A 25,504-nucleotide genomic window follows, 5' to 3' on the forward strand; every position below is an offset into this window, starting at 1 on the left:
TGTTTGTTACTGGTTTCCTGCATTTGAAGGGGGGGGGGGATTTGGAAAGAGAGTGATGCAATGATTTCTGTTTCACATCTCAATGTTAATTGGGTTTTTTTTAGCGGCTGTAACATTCATTTTAGTTTTCTAAACTTGAGAACAAACTGTAATAATCTTGCGCAGTGAGAATGAGAAGTAGTTTTTCTGAATAATGACAGACCTTGGAATAGAGTACAGGCATTTCCTGCCAGAAATGATTATATTTTGCATCTGTTTACCCAGATTTACACATTGATAAAGTTATTTTTTTATGAATTTAACAAAGATTTGAGTGTCTCTGCCTCATTGTCTTTAAAAAAAAAAGTGAGAAAAGTGGAAAATTTTGATGTGGGGGTCAGTTTATTGGTTTTGTTCTGGCCCTCGCTTTGTGTTTTTCTAACATCAAGAAGACTTTTAAAAACTATGCACGAAACTCCCTGTTTTAAAGGCACTGGACACCTTTGGTAATTGTCATTGATAATTTTGGTAATTGTCACTTGCTGTATCCCAACATAGGCATAAAATAACAACTGTGAAAACTTTGACTCAATTGGTCATTGAAGTTGTAAGAGAATAATAAGAGAAAATACACCCTTGTTGCACAAATTTGTGTGCTCTCAGATGCCTAAAAAGGGCTTCAGGCCTGAAGTTTTTTATTTTATGTATAATTATTAGAGTGAGAAATTACCCCACAGTGTTTAATACTATCATCAGCTCTCCATTGCTAATAACTATTTTAAGTAATACTAATTGTGTCCAGTGCCTTTAAAAACTATGCATAAAACTCCCCTTAAAACTTATACTAGTTTAAATTCTAAAAGCGCCACTTTCACAGCCTGTGGGCTCTCAGAAGTCTACAGAAATTGGATTATAGACTAGTTTCAATGAAACAAAATCTGAAAGGACTTGAGCATTTTACCATGTGCCTTAGTGAACGTGATTGTATGCAAACCCTGTATAGTCCACAGAAATTGGATTTAATATAGACTTTAGTTTCAATGATTTTTTTAAAACAAATCTTAAAGAAAGGACTGGGTTTGAACATTTTACCATGTGCCATGGTACACGTGATTGTATGCAAACCCCATACCAAACACATTGCTCATCAGTAGAACGGTTGAGTGACTCATTTAGAGTTGGAGAGTCTTGCACAAAGCATGGAGTTTATTCCTCCATGCACAAAGCAAAGGATTTATGGCAAGATATTCTGTGGTTTGCTTGGAAGGAAGTGTGCATGAAGGTTTAAGCCAACAGTTTCTGTGAACTGAAAAATTATCCAAATAGCACACAAGTACTTTTTAGGATTAAACAAATTTCAGCTTCCCATCCTGTGGTCTTGTGGAATCTATTCAAAGTTTTGAGCCCATAAAGGGTTAATGTGGACTACAAACAAAGCTAAATAAAGGTCTCGGGCATAGACAGATAAATTAAAGGGATGTTTGGTTCGCTCTTAAAATGAATGCCAATAAACACTTAGGCTTTCTAGGAATAGATGTCAAATTGCTTTCAATAGTTTAAAGCTTTTTGAGAATCTTTTCATGTCGAAGTAGTGGTTATAGGAGAAAGATACCAGTTTTTAGCCCCCCCCCCCCCCATTTTCGGATTATGCTTCCTGCAATATTCTTCGCTAGTCTTCCAGCGATATCTAAAAAAATTCAAATTAATTAAGTTAGTTTTACTGTACATACATGTATGTCTACATTTGTATAGGATTCAAACAATCAAATGGTTATAAAAAGCAAAAAAGCAACAAAACAGTATACTTTCCCTTTAAATAATTAAACCATGGCTCAAAATTTCATAAATAAAGTAAATTCCACACATTTTTTTAAAAACACCAACGATTCACAGTATTTAGAGCAAACCACAGACCCTAACCTCCAGTGCACTATGCATCCCTTTCCCATGACCCCATGATGGGACCACACCTCCCTTTCCCGGTGATGAGTGACCTTCTTGATCAACTCTGAGTTGAGGTCACGGCCTTTGACCTCTTACATACCCTTCATCTTCACGGGGTTCACCATTCAGTGTTTTTTGTTTTCTGCCCGTGATTTTTTTTAAGAGTGGAGGTCACATAAAGCGGCGTGTACATCTCAATGGGGAGCCCACATTATATTTCAGGGTGTTGATAAACTGGGGGGAAAAACCCAGTGTGATTGAGGGTAACTTTTTTGGTGAAAAAGGAGATTTAACATTTCTTTGATAATTGAAAACATGAATTTACGGTTTTTAATCTAAAAGTTTACTTTTCTGAAAAGGATGAAAATTGATTGAAACAGTATTACTTCATGATTGATGTTCCAACAACAATTCTTCTTTGTATAACCACTTAAATTATTAATTAATTTAGCATGTCAGTTTCCCACTTGTTTATTTATGGTTTTGGGTTGAGCCAAGAAAAATTTACTTGTGCAGGATTTGAACCAAAGACCTCTGGTACATGGAAGTGTCTTGGCCAAGCGGTTAAGAGCACCGAATTCAAACTCTGGTGTTACTGATCAGCAGATTGTGGGTTTGAATCCCCAGCAGTGACACTGTGTCCTTGCCAGTCAGAAGCCGTACAACCACTTTTTGGTTTATTTAATACTGGTTATTTTTTTACTGGTAATTATTTGGATTCCCCCTCTCTCGAATTTTCCCATGGTTGGCTTTTCAGAGTGTGTTCGAGGCACACAGCAAATTAATGGCTTACCTTAGGCTGCAGTTAAATCCAGATTTATTGATCTTTCTTTCTCATGCTTACTGAACAAAAGTAAATTCTCAGACATTGCGGCAAGCTGCCATCCTGCTGTAACATCAGACTGTGTTATTTGCTTTGTTAATTAAAACATATTAACTTTTGTCAGTGCTGATTTTTTATTAACCAATTGTCATTGAATTATATGGCGGGTAGGTTCAATGACACTTACGCCAGTGGCACTCACCCAAACTGAAAAGTTCAAAAACTTAATCTGTTTACGCATAATTGTCCCGCCGACTCCAATATCTTTTCACTTGTAAAAGGTGTACACTTATACATGTTTACAGTAATTACAAGTGAGAATCAGCATGTCTGGAATTGTCAAATGGCAGACAAGTTTAAATTTCACAAAAGATTTGCACTGTTGGAAAGTGTTTACTTGTTAAATGGTTGTATAGTGCAGATTGGATTTTGTAACCTGGGGTTGAATTAGGGATTACACTGTACCTCTCGCATGACTGGATACTCACTGGACTACAAGAAAAGGGTTACCAAAATAGTGGTTAAGTCATGAAGTATTTCCTCCTGAAATTTGTCCACCCCCCTCCAATTTGCTGTCACCTAAAACCCTTTTTCCATTATAAGGTTTTACAGAGACCTGGAAGTTTTTATCTGAAAGAAAGAATGAATTTTTGTACAGAGAGAAGGACAGATAATATGATTACAAACTGCAAAGTTTATTGGAACAAAGGGGTGGGGCAAGGAGGAAGGGGGGCTTTGCCTGAAGATGTCAATGATCACTGTGGTGTCTACCATGAACAAGATCTTCTAATTTATATGAAGTAACTTTTAATCATTTAGGCCGTAGAAGCCATTCAGAATATACAAAAATTAAGTTATAAAAAAAATATTTTTTGATTTCTTTTTCTTTTCTTGGAGTTGTTTCTCACCCACTCAAAATTTTTAATATTGGCTATTTTAAATGGCTCTTAAGTGTAAAAAGTTTGTAACAGCCCTGAGGTATTATTAGACTGAAAAACTTCCCACTGCCTCTACTTTACCCTGCGATTTGCAAATTACAATGTTTTAAAGGGTCTAGGTACTTTTTGTAGGACAAAAAACACAATGTCCACAGATTTACACTAAACTTGCACAGTTTGAAGATAATGATAGTATAAAGCGAGTACCTGAAAATATTATTTGCTGAGGTGCTGTAGTTTTTGAGAAATGAGTTAAAACAATGTCATGAAAATCAGTTATCATGAGACAAAAATTATTTTAGCATGTAAAACGTATTTCCATGACATTGTTTTACTCATTTCTTAAAAACTATGGCACCTGAGCAACTAATATTTTAAGGTACGCTTTCTACTATCATTATCTTCAAACGGTGCAAGTTTAATGTAAATCTGTGGACATTGTGTTTTGTGTTACAAAAAGTACCCAAATTCTTTAACTGACCCCGCAAGGAGAGCAGACTAAAATGATTTCACAACAATGACAGATTTATGAGGGCGATCGGATGTCCAAAACCCACTGCCAAAAAATGTATGAGGCAGATTTGAATTATGGAGCTTTGAAAAGTTCCCTCCCAGGAAACGGACCCTCAAATCTGTATCATGTATGTTACAGCACAGAGGAAAAGTCCTGTATAGGGCTACAAGTAGTGTATACTGTAAGAGATTTTATTTTGTCCAGGATGCCAAGTTGAAACTGAGCCAACAACCATGGTATTGAGGGCTTGGGGTGAGAAAAACATAATTTCCAGTATACCAAGTTCCTTCTTGAACATTGTAAATAAAATGTTTTTAAAGTCCTCTAAAAATTAACTTTACAATGTTATTTCAGGCCTGATGCGTCAAGGAAATTTATAATTTCCTTAGCCTTTGTCCAAGGAGAAAATGCAAGCAGAAAATGCATTGGTGCCCTTTCTCTTTCAAAGTTGAAGCAATACCGGCCTGTTATTTTTGTTTACCCATGGTTTATGTTTTATAAATCAAACAGGTCTACTAGCTCTAAATGTAAAAGAGTGAAAAACACCACTCTTTACATTTTGAGTTGTCCCTCATATAATGGTTCTTGATAAAGAGTGGTGGTTATTTCACTCTTCTAGAGGGGTTTCACTCCAGGACAGAGTGAAAAATCACTCAAAAAGATGCAACCTTCAATCGAAAAGAGTGGAAGACCACTCAAAAAAGAGTTGTCTCTCATATGGCTCTTCAAAGAGTGCTTGTTCACTCTTTTGCATTTAAAGAATAGAAAATGCATGATTGGGCATGAGAAACTGTGAACAATGCCAGGCTTAGGGAATCAGTGTGTGTAGCGTACTGCTTGTTATAATGTGTGTGTTTATAAATTGATTCAAAATAAACTTGAAAGACATGTCATTGTAGTCTGAAAGAATGTGAAACACGACAGATAAACAGCCCTACAATTTATTATTTACATTCTGCAATGTCAGAGCTGCCAAATAAACAATAAAGTATCCCAGATTTTTGTTAATATGTTGAATTTAATTGTAAAGATCTCCTTGCCGCTCTGCATTGTTTGTATTTTGCTTTGGAGGAAAGAAAATCTAGTTTATTGCTGAATGATTACATAAAAAATAGCCAACTAAAATTTAATTATCTCTTTTAATTTCTTTGTTTTTAATCAGTGGCTCTATTCGGGGGCAGAAAAAAATTACCAGAAGAATTCAAAAAAATCAACCAAAAACTGAAAGTGAAATTTGTATTGAATAAACTTGAACACATTGGGAGTAAGTTTCCCTTTGCCCGGAATGAATTGAATAATGTACATGTGATTGTGTACAATGCAACAGTTGAAGAAATATGGGCCAAGTCCACAACTGTTTAGTTAGTACTGTACATAACGTTCATGTATTCACTCGAAACTAAAAGTACAATTTTCTTATTTGTTTAGAACAAGTTGACCTCAAACCGCTGGAAGAAGCATCTTCATTTTCCTTGTTTCAATTGCTGAAACAAGCCTGGTTCATTTGCTCATATAATAACAAGATAGGCGTGCATTTATTGTGTACTGCTGTACATGTACATACCTATGTAATAAATGTATGAAAGATAAAGTTTAAACTATACGCACACTATCATTTGGCTTTGTGAAAAAAAAATTTAGGGGCAAAAAACAATATTAGGCTATTTATTACAAATTTTGTATTTATATCACATTCGCAAGTCATTTCGGATATTAATCAGTTTACCATTTTGTTTATCTTTAATGGTGATATGAATACATAAACACAACGACTTATTTGTTATGTTGGACACAATGTGCAAAATGCATTATTTTTTTGAGGAAGTGTTGTTGGTAATTGTTGTGACAAGTTCAACTATTTTGTAAAACCCATTTCCCTCTCAAAAACCCTCTACAAACAAAATTAAAAAAATACAAAATGCAAGGATTCAGGGTGTTCTCAAATTCTTGTCGAGTCTTCAATTGTTTTTGAAAGAAGAAAAAGCAGTCACCAAAGGGAGAAAGAAATAGTCCACATTGTGTTCAAACCTGTGGTTTTATACAGTTATTACAGTTATATAATGGGCCCAATTTTACAGAGCTGTGTAAGTAAGCAGACGATTTTGGTATATAAATTTTGTGCTTATAAAATTTCTACTGGAGCATTTAAAGGGCACCAAGGCAATGACCAGGGAGCATGAAAGCAATCGCCTTCATTGCCTCCGTAAAGCATCAGACCTGGTTTAAACTCCTGAGTTGTATTGCTGGGTTCTAAAAATAAGGGAGAAACCAGGCATGCAATAAGCACTTATCAAGAACTCTTCTACTATTTCGATGTCCGTGCTTTCGGCAAATCTCATCTCTGGCTGATACAGTCTTGAGGATAATCTTTGTACCCCATTGAGCAAACTTGTAAGGAAGTACCCTTGAGTGACTTCAAGTGGATATTACATACCCACTTGAAGACGCTGAGTACACCACCCCTCTACAAGCTCGATAAACCAACACTTATAAGTCAAGTACTATTGTCTACTTAATCCTATGGATCAGTGAAGGATTTGTGTAGGATTAAAGTGTCCTAATCCCCATCCTCTGTCTGACCATTGAGGTCTGATCTTGGAGAAGGGGCCTTTCTCAGTGATAATCTGAAAGCGGCTTTAAAAAGGATGTTTGGTAGTCACTCCATGCTCTATGGCAATCTTAAAGGAACACGTTGCCTTGGATCGGTCGAGTTGGTCTTTGAAAAGCGTTTGTTATAATATGCATTTGGGTAGAAAGATGCTGTAAAAGTAGAATACAATGATCCACACAAACATACCTCGAAATTGCACGGTTTTCCTTTTACCTCGTCAACTAACACGGTCGGTCATTTATGGGAGTCAAACTTTTGACTCCCATAAATGGCCGACCGTGTTAGTTCGCACAGTAAAAGGAAAACCACGCAATTTCGAGGCAAACTTGTGTGGATCATTGTATTCTACTTTTAAATTATCTTTCCAACCATATGCATTTTATAAAAAACGGTTACAAACGCTTTTTTATAGACCAACTCGTCCGATCCAAGGTAACGTGTTCCTTTAAACTTAATGGTAATAAAAACTTATTCGATTAGAAGTACAGCGGCATAAAGAATTGTGAGAATCATTTCGCTTTGAAGTAATGTGGTTATGGACAAGGTGTTGTTTTTGCCATTAATTGTAACACAATTAAAGACACTGAACGCTATTAGTAATTTTTAAAGACCATGTCTTCTCACTTGGTGTATCTCAACATACATGCATAAAATAACAAACCTGTGAAAACTTGAGCTCAAGTGGTCGTCCAAGTTGCAAGATAATAATGAAAGAAAAAACACCCTTGTCACACAAAATCAAATTTGTAAAAAATTACTTCTTTTTCAAAAACTACGTTACTTCAGAGGGAGCTGTTTCTCACAATGTTTTATAATATCAACATCTCTCCAAATAGAATTGATTCAAGATTGTTAATTCACGGAGGTATAAATTTTATTATTTACTTAGTGACTGTTTATGTAATGGTGTGTACATTATGTATGCACTACACCTAGTTGTTCTGGTGTTCAGTCACACTATTCAATTTATGAGCAAGCAGACCAACTTCCTGTTTGAACAATGTACAGCCACAGAGTTGAGAAAATTTTAAACAACAATTAATCATTTAAAAACTGTAAAGTAACATTAACCACAAGGTTGCAACACTGTTCAAAGTTATGCCATTATCCACTGGACTGTTATTTCAATCATCAATCAGCGGCACATACCAAAACACACTGTTTCATTGTTACAAGAACCCTCAGCAAACAAAACCACATCTGTATTTGTAATAAGAGAGTCTGTCAGGGGAAATGTTTTTTTAGGGAGGATTGTGTTTTCACTCCCCTATTTTTGTTTAAAAGTTTACTGGGGAAACTTAACCCTGTCTGTTGGCAGGAAGTGGTAGATGTATTTGCCAAGAGTAGGCGTTGGGTGCGTGAATGTTGTGCAATATTAGAATGCAGCGATGGATTATTTTGGCTTTAGTTTTAAAAATGGTATCATTCGCTTAAAGGTAGGGTCACACTTTGGAAACGAATGAAAATAAAATTGAGCCATTTAAAGTTTTAGCCAACAGTATTTTGAATCTTCACACAATGTCCACATATTTACATCAAACTCACACAGTTTCAAGATAATGACGGTAGAAAGCTTTCTTTAAAACATAACTTGCTGGAGGTAATGTAGTTTTTGCATGTAAAATGGATGTTTGTGATATTGTTATACTCATTTCTCAAATCAAAAAACTACAGCACCTCAGCAAGTAATATTGTAAGAGAAGCTTTCTACCATCATTTTCTTCAAAACGTGTAAGTTATAATGTAAATATTTGGACAATGTGTTTTGTGTTACAAAAAAGTACCCAAATCTTTAAATGAACGTCCGTTTGTGGTGTCCGTTGTGGTGTCCGTTTGTAAATGCTGCTGTTCTTGTGGGAAAAAAAAATGACAGTTTTCACAATTATCATTGTATCTTTCTTGATAATTTGGCCTATAAATTAGCATTACATTGACACAAATCACTCTATGACCCTTCCTTTAAAGCAAAGTTGGTAAGATTATGTTTTCAACCAGGATACAGGTATAAGTTTACTTGATAAACTGAAAGGACAACAGTTGGTTGTTGATTTATGCTACTGGTGTCTTTGAACCATCCTTTAGGCCCCTACTGGGCCAGCGGTCGATTTCACAAAGAGTTAGGACTCGTCTTATCTCGAGTTAGGACGAGTAACTCTTCCTAACTTAGGATTAATCTTAAGGTCTGCATGTTACAATGCAGGGTTGGGACTCGTCCTAAGTACTAAGATTAGTCCTAAGTTAGGAAGAGTTTTGTGAAATCGACGGCTGATTTTTCATTGTTATAAGGGCAAGGCAGCTTTCCTTTGAGCATCTCTTTGGGAAGAGGGAAGTAAAATTTTACACTGGAACATTTCAAATGGCATGAAGGCAATGGCTGGGGCTTGGAGGCAATGACCAGGGGCACAAAGGCAATGACCAATGGCATGGATGAAATGACAAGTGCCATGGTGCAATGACCGGTGGCAAACTATATTTTTTCTGAATTTTTAAGAATTTGTCATAATTGGAAATACACTGAATTGATCCAATGACAATAGTAGTTTAAGTCTTAATATGAATAACAAGGGAAAACCATAAAATATGCACAGAATTGTACTTTATCAAACTGACTGGGTAAATTTTTGAAATGATTTTGGGGTTAAACAAAGAATTGACTAGAGTGGGATTCGAGCCAACGATCTTTGGATTGTACTTTCTGTCTTATAAGTTATGGTCATGGTGATCGTATGGAATACTTGCCAAGATATACTTTTAAAGGATTTGGGTACTTTTTCAAAATGTCCATAGATTAACATCAAACTTACAGGGTTTGAAGATAATGATAGTGGAAAGTTTCCCTTCAAATATTACTTACTGAGGTGCTGTAGTTTTTAAGAAATGAGTAAAACAATGTCATGAAAATATGTTTGTAAATGATTAAAATAATTTTTGTCTCATGAGACGAAAACTATTTTTCATGACATTGTTTTACTCATTTCCCAAAAAACTACAGCACCTCAGCACGTAATATTTTCAGGGAAGCTTTCTACTATCATTATCTTCAAACTGTGTAAGTTTAGTGTAAATCTGTGGACATTGTGTTTTTTGTCCAACAAAAGTTACATAGAAATAAGTAATAAACAAAAATGACTGAGAAAAATCTCCTTGAAAGATCAATCTCCCCAGAGAGCGGATGTTTATTATTTTCAGGGGTTGGACTTTGATGACCTGGGAATGTTTGGGTTGAAGGATCCCTGCGGGGTTGTAGTAGAAGAAGAGATGTCAAAAGGGTCTCTCGTTTCATTTCATTAGGAGACAGCAGGGTCAGGGAAGATGTGATGGACCTCATGGTGTTAAAAGTCAAGTGATGTGTTAATAAGGAGTTTATGGTGGGAGGGTGGGTGGTAGGTGACCCCAACCGAGCTCCAACAAGTGGGTCATTAAGGTTGGGTGTAGATTCTTGTACCACTTTTTACAGTACAAAACACTATCCTTTACATTGCATCGATGCCCTTCAAAAATGCTCCTGTAGAAATTTACAATTTCCTCATAGAGTGCCCTTTACTAAGGAAAATATGCCTTGGTGCCCTCCTTGCCCTTTCAAAAAAGAGGCATACAGGCCTGTGATAGATCATGCATGATTAGACAACCTCGCCATAAAAAAAACAGCCTTATAACTATTTCATACCCAGTGCCATCCATAGCTTAAAGGGAAGGTTCATGTTTGGTAACTACTCAAAACAAATATATTAACTTAAAAACTGACTTGGTACTGAGCATTGGAGAGCTGTTGATAGTATAAAACATTGTGAGAAACGGCTCCCCTGAAGTAGCATAGATTTTGAGAAAGAGGTAAAATCTCAATAAAATAATAAAATACTTCTATCTAGTCAGAAGTCTTTTATTCCTATCTGAAAGCACATAAATTCGTCCAACAAGGGTGTTTTTCTCTCATCATTTTCTCGCAACTTCGATGACCAATTTAGCTCAAATTTTCACAGGCTGGTCATTTTATGCTAATATATCTTGGGATACACCAAGTGAGAAGACTGGTCTTTGACAATTACCAAATATGTACCTTCCCTTTAAAAAGACAATTTTTTTTTCAAACCTATACAGAGCTGCCAATTCTTTCTGATTCTGCAGGAAGTTCCTTAAAAATAAACAAATCTGTTCATGTTCTGATCAACACATTTTCAAATCCCCCTGAATATGGAAACGTTTTTCCCAATTACATTGAATATTATTCTAAATAGCTCACTGGTTGTCCGAAATCTCCCACAAATATCATGGTGTGGAGACGTTCAAGCTTTCAAAGTCATTGGACCCTTTCGGTAAAAAAAAAAAAAAAAAAGTTCACATATTTACAAATAACTTACAGGGTTTACAGAAGGTAATGGTGAAAGAGTTCTCTTGAAATACGAGTCCATGAAATGCTTTACTTTTTGAGAAAACGGTAAAACAATATAAATTCTCGTTAACGAGAATTACGGATTTGTTATAAACACATGTCATGACACGGCGAAACGCGTGAAAACAGGAGTGGGTTTTCCCGTTATTTTCTCCCAACTCAGATGTCTGATTGAGCCTAACTTTCCACAGGATTGTTACAGTATATATAAGTTGTGATACACGAAGTGTGGGACTTCGACAATACTGTTTACCGAAAGTGTATAATGGCTTTAAAGAAAACCAAAATAAATGGAGTAGTAAGAAGCAGTCCATTGTGTTGGGTTTAAAGGTCAAAACTATCTGGAAAAACAGTTTTGTTTCATTCTGTTCAACACAGAATGGTAGCCAAAACAAAATGAGTGATATAAATTCACATGCAAAAAAAAAATGCATGTCTCTAATGAATATCTCCCTACTTATTGAAACCAAAACGTTGATGATAAACTCTAGATCATCCTTAGCATACATAGAAAACATAGTTTTGATAAAAAGACTAAATATGGACATGGGAAGTAAGGATGAGTGGGTCAAAGGTCAAGTTGAAAGACCAGGAAGATCGTTAACACATGGCTGTAATACTCGTCTGTGCGTTTTAAAGTAATTATGCCCAAACTGATGTGGCCGATCTAATGATCAGGATGTTTTGTAAACTACTCCCTAATGGTTTGTTGGTTTTGAAATATGCAAAATATGAGGAAATAGGGGATTTTGATGGGAAAAACACTCCATCGTCGGAGACGACAATTCACCAAAGGGATAATCAGACGCCCCAAACTTCATCTTTAAAGAGAGGCACGGGATATTTTGTCATTTCTAGATTTGAAAGAAATAGTTACAAATTTTTGACAGTTGGATAAAAATCAGTTATTAGTTTGTTATGGTTTGATAATGGTTACTGTTTATATGATATAAAAAACATCTTGTTGTGTTTGTGGGGAAAATAATTATATCAATTTGCTTTTATTGTTTTACTTGTAATTATTCATAGAGTATTAAAATCAAAAAGTCATCAAAATAAAATGTTTGTCATTAAGCTGGAGCGCAGGTCCAAGGCCAGTCCTTTTTAGCAAGGGACCCCAGTTAAATTGCTGCCGTGTGAACAGCACCTTGTAAAATAAATTTTCGTTCTCGTCAAAAATGTTGAGCCACAAGACCTGCAGTCTTGTAGCTTTTTCCTCCAAATTGAAGCCCTGTATCTAATCGGGTTTTTAGTTAGCAGACAAGACCAGGGCCCAATTTCATAGAGCTGCTTAGCACAAAAATTTGCTTAACATGAAATTCCTGCTTTGATAAAAACAGAATTACCAAATTTCCACATGATTTTCAGGATGAGCAAACAACAGCTGAATATCAATAACAAGCAATATGCAACAGATGGAAATTTGGTTGGTAATCCTATTTTTTATCAAGAAAGAAATTTCATGCTTAGCAAATTTTTGTGCTTAGCAGCTCTATGAAATTGGGCCCTGTTATTCTGTGTGGTTTCACACACACATGGTTGGGGATATTAACGACCCATGAGAAAAAAAGGTACCTCCTTGTGTACCATTCTGACAAGTGGGTCCTGACCTTCGATAAATTTTAATCAGTATTTTGTGGACAGAAATGTCTGGGAATGTCGGATGGAATCGCAGAAGTTTATTGAGTGGGGTCAGTTGGACACTGTCTTGAAGTTAAAGGAACGTTACAGATGAAGATCACAGTTTTTTCGGGAAACTTACACGGTCTAATGATGATGATAGTAGAAAAATATCTCTTTTTGTCTGGAATTTGATATTTGATGAAAAATAAATAATCTAGTTTCTCGTTTGGAGTTTATCTCTCAGTGAGCGTTTTATTCATTTTTGTTTTGGCATCAATTCAATGCAAAATTTGTAATCAGTTTTCCACTACTCTCTTCGTGACCCAGATGGCCGATCGATCTTAAACTTCTACGGGTTTGTCAGTTTATGTATACATGGTGGATTACATGAAGTTCTTACACTGCCAGCAACCTTTTTGCTAGCAAAACCAATTCTGTTATATTCCTCTTAGTAAGATTTGAAACTCTGCGTGGTGGGAATACGTTATGGAGAAGTTGTGTGGTAACGACCCTGTAATGACTATCTCTCAATGAGTTGGGGGAGGGGGGGGGTGGGGGGTTCTGAACAGAACCATTGGTTTCAACTCGCCTTGAATTTACTATACATTACAGGATTGACTTGATTTTATTTTAAGAAAGAAAATCAGCAGTTTGTTTCGGCAGGCTGGAAAGAATCGGTAGTTCAGAACCAACACGATTTAAAAAAGATATATTATATAAGGAAGGAAGTTTCAGTTTTACTTTTAGTTTTGCGAGAAAAGATAACCCCCAGATAATTATTCCAGGGAAAAACCCATGCAGTAAGGTAGGGACTGAAAATAAAAAAAAAACCCACTAAAATACATCGTACAGTAGGGATTTGGTCATAGTGCCAAAATCTTCTTTATTTCTACATTAGGTAGCAAAACCCTTTAAAATCATTTTTTTCGCCCCCCCCCCACCCCCCTCCACATTTACGTCCCTCACCTTCTGCATGACAGTCAATACAGAAAGGTGTGGGTCAAGCTTCAGACATGCGAAGTGTAGATGGAATGTCCTTCTCAGTCGGGTCAAGCCCAAGGCCACTGTCTCTGAATTAAGATTGAATTAAATTTAAGACTGTTTAAAGACAGTGGACACTATTGGTAATTGTCAAAGACCAGACCTTCTCACTTGGTGTATCTCAACATATACATAAAATAACAAAGCTGTGAAAATTTGAGCTCAATTGGTCGTCAAAGTTGCGAGATAATAAAGAAAGAAAACACCCTTGTCACAACGAAGTTGTGTGCTTTCAGATGCAAGTTGATTTCGAGACCTCATCTAAAATTTGAGGTCTCGAAATCAAATTCGTGGAAAATTACTTCTTTCTTGAAAACTACATCACTTCAGAGGGAGCCGTTCCTCACAATGTTTTGTACTATCAACCTCTCCCCATTACTCTTCAGCAAGTGAGGTTTTATGCTGATAATTATTTTGAGTAATTACCAATAGTGTCCTATTGCCTTTAATGGAAGGAGACTAGGAATATTAAGTGTATGTTGAGAGTAGGCCTACATGTACCTGCTTTAAATTAATCCCATCATGCTTTCCCAGAGAATTTGTTTTCAACATAACAAGTTTTTTTCCTGGATTTTAAATGTGACTCAATTTGATAGTTCAGTTAATCTCCCTCTACACATCAAACAAGCCACCCACGATCTTAAGTTTGAAGACTCTTCTCAAAACATATCTATTCAAATCATCATATACTTAATTTATTCTTTTGTTTTCTCCTCTGAGCGCTTAGAGACTTTCTTTTGGAGGTGTTAGGCGCTATAGAAATACGGTTGTTATTATTATTATCAAACAGGACCCAGGCCTTGAACTTTGCTCTTAGAATGAAAAGGGCACCGCACTACTGCTCTGGTAAAGGGTTCTTCTCTGAGAAAAAGAGAAAAGTTTGTACTGGAGCTCTTCAAAAGGGCATCACAGCAAAACCACAGGGCAGCACTGTAATTATGAGGGTGCTGAAGGTTGTTTCGAGGCTCTGCCCTTCCTTCATGGGTATTATCTCTGTACTGTAAAAAATGCTAAATAGAATGGCATACATCCAAACTGATACCAAATGTTTCCCAAGGTCCTGCAGCCAATTTTAAAAAAACCAGAGTGGTAATTTCTCTCTGGTGTCTTCCTTCTTGCACTTCCTCTTGAGTCTTCTCTGTTTGTGATTATGATCGGAAAGACACATGTTTCTCTGTGTTTGATTGATATAGGCTCTACACTTAAAGGGAAGGTAAAAAATAGTTTTTTTTGACAAAGATTTATCGGACCCTTATGAGCAGCCAAAGTGTTTACATCTGTAAGAAATCTTGTTCTGTCCGAAAACAACAAAGTAACAGTTGATGTCTTCATATAAGTAACGCTAGCGCCAAAGTCCACTCAAAAAGACGTTCGAGGTACTTCACAGCTATACAGTTTAAAAGCCTACATTAGATAAGGTAAAATTGAAGCAATCAAATATTTCTAAAACATCAACAAAATTGTACAAATCACTATTATTAGGTTTTGAGTGTATTATTTGGGAGACTACATGTAAGAATAAAAAAGAGTAGGGCCTATAGAATTGCCCTGTGCTTTTTCTGTGGTGCCCTTTGCAAAAGTTCAACATTGTTGAGTACCCCCCACCAGAGCAAAATTGCCGTGCCCCTTCAATTCAAGAGCGAAGTCCAAGGCTGTGTTGTCCTGTGTGTAAATCGGTATTCATTACTTTACTACTTTTGCATACTGGGTGCATGAAAAACGTGGTGGCTACATTTATGTGATTTTTGTGATAGATATTTCATCCAGTTTAAGAGGAAGAGTTTGATGATATTTTGCCTGAAAATGAAAAATCTCAGACGGGGAGGAAATCCTTTTATGAGGTTTGAGGAGATCTCGGTTGGAAAACAAAAACTAAAAGGGGAGTTCCAAATTGTTCACACCTTCAGCTATACAAGCATGTGACCAACACTTCCCAGTTGTCAAAGGCCATATTTACCAAACTTTAGGATAATGTCTCACTGCAACCTTGGAATGATAAATTCGCTTGAAAAAAATACCCCACAAGTTTTTAGTAGTATGATGAAACCCCCACATCTAGTGTGGTTTTACAAAGCTGAGATATAGACCTCTAAAGAAGAAGAAAAAGGTCAGTTTTTGAATGTTTGTCAATGTACAGAGGCAACCAGTTCCAGACAATCGCCAAGAAGTAAATCCATTCACATTTGAATGTTTACATAATTTCTTTAGGGAATTGTAAGACATTGTTTGAAAAATTACTCATGTGCTACCATGTGGTCCTGTAGAAAGCACATGCACTCTCGGTTACCTCCAAGGTTGCCCTGTCAAGGTTGCCTTCTGTGACAAGGCCCTCATGTGAGCCATCAAATACATGAAGTAGAAAATCTGTGAAAGTTTAAAGGAATTTTATTATCCTACAGGATTTATTTATTTATTTATTTATTTATTTCTTCTTTACCCTGGGGAAACCTCTCAGTGAAACACTGTTTTTCGGAGGTGCCCAGGGGTGGATTTCACAAAGAGTTAGGACTAGTCTTATCTCGAGTTAGGACCAGTTACTCGTCCTAACTTAGGACTATCCATGCAATTTGTATATCTTCTAGGACTAGTCCTAAGTTAGGACTAGTCCTAACTCTTTGTGAAATCGACCCCTGCAACTACATACACAATAAAATTTCAAAATTGGCAGAGCTGACAAAATAGTCGCAGACAGTTTAAGTGTTTTGTGTGATCAACCATTGAAATAACAAACTTGTGAAAGTTTTAACATAGGATTGGTAGAGCTGACAAAATAGTTGCAGACAGTGTTAATGCTTTGTGTGATCAACCATGTAAATGAAAAAATACACCTGTGAAAATTTAAAGGCAGTGGACACTATTGGTAATTACTCAAAATAATTATTAGCATGAAACCTTACTTGGTGACGAGTAATGGGGAGAGGTTGATGGTATAAAACATTGTCAGAAACGGCTCCCTCTGAAGTAACATAGTTTACGAGAAAGAAGTAATTTTACACGATTTTGATTTCGAGACCTCAGATTTAGAATTTGAGGTCTCGAAATCAACCATCTAAATGTACACAACTTCGCGTGACAAGGGTGTTTGTTTCTTTCATTATTATCTCGCAACTTTATGCATATGTTGAGATTCACCAAGTGAGAAGAGTAATCTTTGACACTTACCAATAGTGTCCAGTGTCTTTAAAGGTGCAGGGTTGGTAGATCTTACAAAATAGTCGCAGACAGTGTTAATGTTTCGTGTGATCAGACATAAATGAAATAACCAACTTGTGAAAATGTTTGTGATTCAGGAAAAATTTAGTTAAAAAACCTGTTTTTTTTTTTTGCATGTTAACACGTAATTTATAATGTGAATGCAAAGCGAATTTTTAAGTCACAAATTTGCTACAAAAAATTGCAAGAGCTGTGTACTCTACTCCTGTGAAAAATTTCACAATGAAAATTGAGCTGTAAGGTCAAACTCGCTTCGCAAAGAGCATTTGCAGGAGGATTGACCGGGCTTTATTGAGAAACATCTTAAAGATAAACAAAACTGAAGTGAAAGGCATTGAAACTACAAGTTTAACGGGTTTATGTTTTCAAGTTTAAAAAAAAGGGATAAAACAGGAAGGAAATGTAAAACATTTGTTATTGTTCTGATAGTAATTGATCCAGATATCAAAGTCTCTTTTGTGTAGAGAGTTTGGCTAAAGTCCAACATCAACTCGAGACTAGTTTTTGTAAGGAGTGCTTTCATAGCTAAGGAGTATCCTGGATGTTTCACCATAATGCCACCATATTTTGTCACGTACCCTGTGTGCAGCAAGCAAGTTAATCAGAGAGGGGTCTGACTATTTGTCCTGCAAGCCTCAGTTTGGTTGCATTGATTTTAATAAGCCATTTTTCAAGTTGAATTTTAAAAATGTCTGGTACAATGACTTGCTTAGTCACAATGTACCGCTTAAATTTGAATTCCTCGGACTGTAAAGACAGTTGCTATGTCAAATGGTTCAGGGCAAGCTTTTGCATGGCAGCCTCCAGATGAGCAAACCCTGGTACCGATGTGCCATACACATCTATTCAGAATTGTGTATGGGTGTTCACCGCCTAAACAAAACGTAACTAAACAAAAGCTTGCCCCTAATCATGCGACATAGCAACTGTCTCGATAGTCTGAGGAATTCAAATTTAAGTGGTAGATTGTAATCAAGCATGTCATTTTAACAGACAATATTCAAATCTAACTCACAGATATATTGATTATTGGGGAAAATCGGATGGGTATTAATTGCCCTTGTGAAAGGAATTTAGGAAATGTTTACAAATCAAGTTAATTAGGATTGACAGAGAATTGCTCTCTGTTTATAGGTATTGTGCAGGATTGGTGAAACTGACAAATTAACACAGACAGTGTTTATGTTCTGTGTAACCAACCATACATGAAATAACAAACCTGTGAACACTTGGGATTAATTGGTTTTGTGAAAGAACTGACAAACCATGCACCAGGAGCCTAATTCTTTTTCCTTAATTCTTGGTTTAGCCTTCGAGAAAGACTCTGCTAGGGTCGAAACATCAGGGCCCAATTTCACCACCGAATTCTCTGCGCTTGCGATCACGATTCCCCGCAAACGTTCAAGCGCTGAATTTCTGCGCTAACCTTGTAAGCACAGAATGCCTAGTAACGTGGAGTACGCACGCGCAGAAGCCAAAATTCACCGCTAACCCGTGAAATAAGCTTGCCATAAGCACAGAACTCCCTGCTTCTGTAAGCGCCGATTATGTGCTTACGGTAAGCAGAGCCATGAAATTGGGCCCAGGGCAATTACTATTTTTGCATTTTACCATAGGTCCTTTTGGGAAGCAATTTGCAACAGCTAATTTTATTTTCTCAATTATGCCTACTTTTCCTGAGCTCATTGAATTACAAGGAGCCAAGGCTTGCCCTGGTCTTGACCTTTGTGTCCCTTTAAAAGTTGTCCTACAGACTAAAAGATTTTCCAATGGGAGTGCCCTATGCAAACTGGAAAAGAGCTTGCCCTCTCAAAGATGACATTCCAAGCCCAAACTAGGGGGTGAGGGTGGATTTTTATGTGTATGTAAAACACAATTTAATGTGGTTGAATTTGCCCGGGTCTTGTGACCTTGGTGTCCCTTTAATAGTTTTCCAATGGGAGTGCCCTTTGCAAACTGGAAAAGACCTTGCCCTCCTCAAAGGTGACATTCTCGGCCTGCACTAGGGGGTGTATAACACAATTTAATGGGGTTGAATTTGCCCTGGTCTTGACCTTGATGTCCCTTTAATAGTTTTCCAATGGGAGTGCCCTTTGCAAACTGGAAAAGACCTTGCCCTCTCAAAGGTGACTTTCCATCCAGGCCCAAACTTTTAGGGGATGAGAGTTGATTTGTACGTAGGTGTATTTGTAAGTATGTACAACACAATTTATTATACTAGAAATTCTAGTGGGAGTGCCCCTATGCAAAATGGAAATAGCCTAAATGCCATCTCAAGGATGAACTTCCATGCCTGCAGTACTGCACTAAAGTTTGAGGGTTATTATTTTTTTTTTTTATTAAAGGCACTGCACACATTTGGTAATTACTCAAAATAACGGCACACATTTGGTAATTACTCAAAATATATATTATTATAAAACCTTACTTGGTAACGAGCAATGGGGAGAGGTTGATGGTATAAAACATTGTGAGAAACGGCTCCCTCTGAAGTAACGTAGTTTTTCGAGAATGAATCTAAAACATTTGAATTTGATTTCGAGACCTCAGAATTAGATTTTGAGGTCTCGAAATCAAGCATCACAAAGCACACAACTTCGTCTGAAAAGGGTGTTTTTTCTTCCATTATTATGTTACAACTTCGAAGACCGATTGAGTTTAAATTTTCACAGGTTTGTTATTTTGTGCAGATGTTGAGATACACCGACGGAGAAGATTTGTCTCTGACAATTACCAATAGTGTCCAGTGTCTCTACACCCCATATTCCAATCACTCTGCATCTTCTCTTTCTATGTTAGTGGTGCGACTCAAATGACTAGAAACTTTGCAGAGTTAACACTCCTAGAACTGTCACACAACATCAGTTCTTTAAACTCAAAATGAAATTAAATTATGCCATTCATTGGGAGATTGTCTCAACCGAATTACAATTGAGCAGAAACTAGAAACACCCTTGAAAGTGTCAAAGCAGATAAGTTACCTTATTTCCCTGGCAGGGAGTTGTTTAAAGGGTTTGGGTACTTTCTGTACGACACAAAACACAAATGTCTGCAAATTTACATTAAACTTACACAGGTTAAAGATAGTGATGGTAGAAAGCTTTTCCTAAAATGTTACTTGTTGAAGTGCTGTAGTTTTAAGGAATGAGTAAAACAATTTCAGGAAAGTTATTTTACGGACTCTCCTGAAAACATTGCTCGGTGATTTTCGTTTTTTTTCTTCTCAAAAACTTGACAACTAATGAAGCTGAAACTTCTACAGGTAAATTGTATCACAAACAGCTTCATTCACAAAGAGTAGGCCTTCTTGTCATGGCCAAAAACTTGATCAACAAAAGGCATACATATATTCTTTGAACTCAAACTGAAAATTAAATTATATGCCATTCATTTGGAGATTGTCTCAACTGCTACGACTGACCAGAAACTAGAAACACCCTTGAAAATGTCACAGCAGATACCTCATGTTATTTCCCTTACAGGGAGTTGTTTAACTGTTCGAATTGAGCAGAAAGTACACAAAACTTTATAAGACATATATTCTTTGAACTCAAACTGAAAATTAAATTATATGCCATTCATTGGGAGATTGTCTCAACTGCTACGACTGACCAGAAACTAGAAACACCCTTGAAAATGTCACAGCAGAACCCTCATGTTATTTCCCTTACAGGGAGTTGTTTAACTGTTCGAATTGAGCAGAAAGTACACAAAACTTTATAAGACATATATTCTTTGAACTCAAACTGAAATTAAATTATATGCCATTCATTTGGAGATTGTCTCAACTGCTACGACTGACCAGAAACTAGAAACACCCTTGAAAATGTCACAGCAGAACCCTCATGTTATTTCCCTTACAGGGAGTTGTTTAACTGTTCGAATTGAGCAGAAAGTACACAAAACTTTATAAGACATATATTCTTTGAACTCAAACTGAAAATTAAATTATATGCCATTCATTTGGAGATTGTCTCAACTGCTACGACTGACCAGAAACTAGAAACACCCTTGAAAATGTCACAGCAGATACCTCATGTTATTTCCCTTACAGGGAGTTGTTTAACTGTTCGAATTGGGCAGAAAGTACACAAAACTTATATAAGACAACCCCCCCCCCCCCCCCCCCGTTTGAAGTCATTGCATTTCAGTCTTGACCGAAAATCACATTACTGCATCCACAGGAGTTCTGGTAACGGGGGCATCAGGTTTCCTCGCATCTCACATTGTACAGCAGTTACAAGAGGCGGGTTTTCAGCGTGAGGGGCTCGGTTAGAGATCTTGAAGACGACAACAAGGTGAAGCACCTCAAGACGCTCTGCCCGGAGGCGGAGCACGAGGTGGAACTTGTGAAAGCCGAGCTGCAGGATGCCGAAAGCTGGAAAAGGTAGGTTTGGTTTTAAGTTGCCAGAGCAACAAAGTCCTAAAAGCATTTCATGGGGTACCGATTTCTTGCCATAAAAAAATGTTATATTAATTTTTGTTTTTACCCATACACCGATGTGTGTTAGCACTGTATACTCGATACTTCCCCGAGTCCTGTGAAAAAATATCATAGGCATGTTACTTGGGTGGGATTCGAACCCACGACCCTTGCAATTATAGAGCAGTGTCTTACCAAAAGTAATTTGGATTGACTGAGAAGCGCTCTCTGTTATAAACAGGATTGGTACAACTGACAACATATTCGCAGACAGAGTTCATGTGTTGATTTGTGTGGTCAACCATTGGTCAAACCTGCAAACATTTGTGCTACTAAAAGGTAGTGTTTTCTGTATGAATTTGCCCGAACAACAAACAAAGTCCTCATGCATTTCATGGGCGCCGATTTCTTGTAATAACAGTCAAATGTTGTAGTCAATAACAGTTTCAACAAATCCGATGTGAACACGTGAACAAATGCTGTCCAAAAACAAAAATTTCCCAAACACTTTCAAATACATATTTTGTAAGCTTGCCAGTTAACTTATTCACTGCTGAAAAGTAACTAAGCATTAATAGGTTGCACACTTTTTAGTAACCCATGTAGCACATGTAGCCCGTGTACCCCACAGGGCAACCTGAGGAGTGGTGTTTACTAGCCCATGGCACTTTTACTAAGATAATGTACTCAGAGCTAGTGTACTCCTGGCAAATACTTGAAAACGTTCTTGTTTATTTGAAAGTAAGAAGCAACACAGAATGAATGTCAAAAAGTGGCATCAAATTACCAATACATTCAATCGAAAACATCTCAGAGTATGTCCACTATCTCTTGTCGTATCTAACACATCTCATCCAGAATCTTGATTTTTATTTGGCACAGATCGTTGTCAATTGAAAATATTCAAAGATAGAGGAAAGAATCAGACATTCCTGAAATCGGATCCTCCTGCCCCGAGATAGTTGTGCATACTTTTGATGAACTTTTATAGTTGTTTTGTGAAAACAACTTGATAGAAGCCATGCAAGTTTAAAGGGAAGGTAATCACTCTTAAAATTAATGGCAAAAAAATCTACGGCAGCGTTTGATAGTAACTATAAAGCATTTGAGAATTTTTTCACTTCAAAGTATTGTGATTATGATAAAGAGTTACAGTTGTTATAATGCTGAAAGTTTCGAAAATAAGAACCTAACACTTCTCAATTTGTGTTTTTCTATGAGGAATTATTCTTCCTGCGTGGACATATTGGCTCCAGATTTTTGGCGATATCTCAAAACTGCACCCACCTTTTGAAATGAAATTTCCCTAAGTAATACTTTGCCTTTAAAGTTATCAGAACATTTTTTACTTGTTCTTCTCTATCAAGAGTTGATAAAAACCAGATTGTGCAATCTCCATAAATTATCAGATTTAATTTTGTTTCTTCCATTTGGCTGTGTGAAAATCGTGCTTAGACTGCACTGTACTCATTTAACATTTAAGACTGAACTCAAAACACACTTATTTAGATCAATTTCAGTTGTTACAGTTTCAGCTATGTATTTCATCTCACTTAAAATTATGTCATTTAGTTTTATGGTACACTTATTTTGTTATGGTTATTATATCGTGTATTTAACTACTGTTATGTTTCAGCCCTTAGAAACCCTAATAAGTGCTTTATAAATGCATGTGATTATTATATATTAGCAGGTAAATCAATAACGATATATGTGAACTCTTTAACATTTCTCTAGTGCCGTCGAAGGCTGTACATACGTGATCCACGCAGCCAGTCCGTTTCCCTTTTCACCACCGAGTAACGAAGATGACCTGATCAAACCTGCCGTTGAGGGCGTCACCAACATTCTCAAGGCGTGTGTCGAAGCCAAAACAGTCAAGAGGGTGCTTATGACAAGCGCTGGACTTGCTATTGTCGGTAAATAGAACAAGATGTGGAAGCTGTGTTACTTAAATCTTATTTGGAGTTGAACAAAGAAGCACCTGCCAGTCTTTGTATAATTTAAGATCCACTTCAGCTGTTATAGTGAATGCCCCATGATCGCGTACCAATGTATGATCTAAAGCTTTTGCTGCAACTGGGCCAAAATGCTGGAATCGTCTTCCTCAATCATTTCATTTAGACAATTCCCCCGAGTTCCTTCAAATCCAAATTAAAAACCCACCTCGATCCTAAGTTACTTCAGATTGAATCAATGTTAATTGCATTGTTTTGTCTGTAAAACATGTTGTTCATCTTTTGTTTGGTTGCTATTGTATTTCGCAAGCGCTTTGTATCGCTTTTGTAAAAAGCCCTACATAAGTAAGGTTTTTATTATTATTATTATTAAGATGAGGAGTTTTTCATGGGGGGAAAAATTTTCCACCTTTTGGGCAAACTCGCTTCTCATTTATAGCAAATAGGCCTCACAAGCAAACTACTTCTTGTCTTCTTTTTCCTCTTTAATTTTTAGGTTTTTTTTTAATTCAAATGATAAACCACAGGGAAAACTGACTTGGGTAAATTTTAAATGGCTTGGGTGTGAACCAAAAAGTTAACTATTTAATTTGTAAAAAAATTCTTGATTGATACCAGGTGTTCTTCGAGGAGGTGAAGTGACTGAGAAGGACTGGCCCGAGACAGACAAGTTGGACCCTTACGCTAAGAGCAAGACACTTGCTGAGAAGGCTGCTTGGGACTTTGTCAAGGATCTTAAAGGTAGACTTTTGTCTTGGGTCAAGAGGCTATTAAATCTGATACTTTGGTAGAGGGCGCTGTTTAAGTTTATTGTCACAAAACTTTGGACCATATAGACATGTCTAGAGCTTTGAACCTTAAATGGTCCGAGTACATTTTGTGGGACACAAAACACAATGTCCACAGATTTACATTAAACTTACATGAATTTGAAGAAAATGATAGAGGAAAGCTTCCTTTAAAATATTACCTGCTGAGGTGCTGTACATTGTGTAGTTTTGTGTCGTTCAATAATTTCCATAACCCTTGAAAAAAATTAGTTTGAGTATCTTTAAGTACATTTTTCTTGTTTCTTCTTTACAGATGAGGAGAAGTTTGAGTTTGGTGTCCTGAACCCTGTGATGATGCTCGGGCCCATTCTTCACAACACCAAGTGCACCAGCATCGAGATTATCAAGAGACTCCTTGAGAGGGACCCGATGTTCCTCCCCAAGATGAACCTTCCGATGATCGACGTTAGGGACGCTGCCATGGCTCACGTCAAAGCACTCAAGATCAAGGAAGTCAACGGTAAGTGATGATGCGAACTTTCTTCAGAAGGTTACAGAAGATGACTGCAGTGATAGATATCATGAGTGTATCTACTTGCTGGGTAGATTTTGTTCTTTTGAGAATTCGTTTTGCTACAATATTCTTCTACCACAGAGTAGATTTTAAGAATTTTGGGAGATTTTAAAAGTTCTGAAAAGAACTGTCGTGCTTTACTACCTTGGCAGAGGGTAGGAAATCAGCAGAGACTACCACTTTCACTTTAGTGGATCTAGGGGACTATTAGTTATTAACCTCACTACTGTGGGGTGAGTTCTTAATTGGTCTCAATGTTTTGACTAGCTTGCTCTAGTGTTAGAGATATTGGCTTATTTATAGAGCAAGTTAGTCGAAACATTGACACCAATTAAAGGCAGTGCACACTATTGGTAATAACTCAAAATAATTATTAGCATGAAACCTTTCTTGGTAATGAGTAATGGGGAGAGGTTGATAGTATAAGACATTGTGAGAAATGGCTCCCTCTGAAGTGACGTATTTTTCGAGAAAGAAGTTACGACGAATTTGATTTCAAGGTCTCGAAATCAAGCATCTGAAAGCACACAACTTCGTGTGTCAAGGGTGTTTTTTCTTTCATTATTATCTCGCAACTTCGACAACCAATTGAGCTCAATTTTTCACAGGTTTGTTACTTTATGCATATGTTGAGATACACCAAGTGAGAAGACTGGTCTTTGACAATTACCTATAGTGTCCACTGTCTTTAAACACTGACATC

At 36.8% G+C, this 25,504-nt stretch overlaps 1 pseudogene; it reads left to right on the forward strand.

The window, feature by feature from the left end:
* The window catches only part of LOC139945348 (uncharacterized), a 32,405-nt pseudogene that overhangs the window by 1,494 nt on the left and 5,407 nt on the right, over positions 1 to 25,504 (forward strand).

This window comes from Asterias amurensis, chromosome 12 (genome assembly GCF_032118995.1).
Source record: "Asterias amurensis chromosome 12, ASM3211899v1".
NCBI classification, from domain to species: Eukaryota; Metazoa; Echinodermata; class Asteroidea; order Forcipulatida; family Asteriidae; genus Asterias; species Asterias amurensis.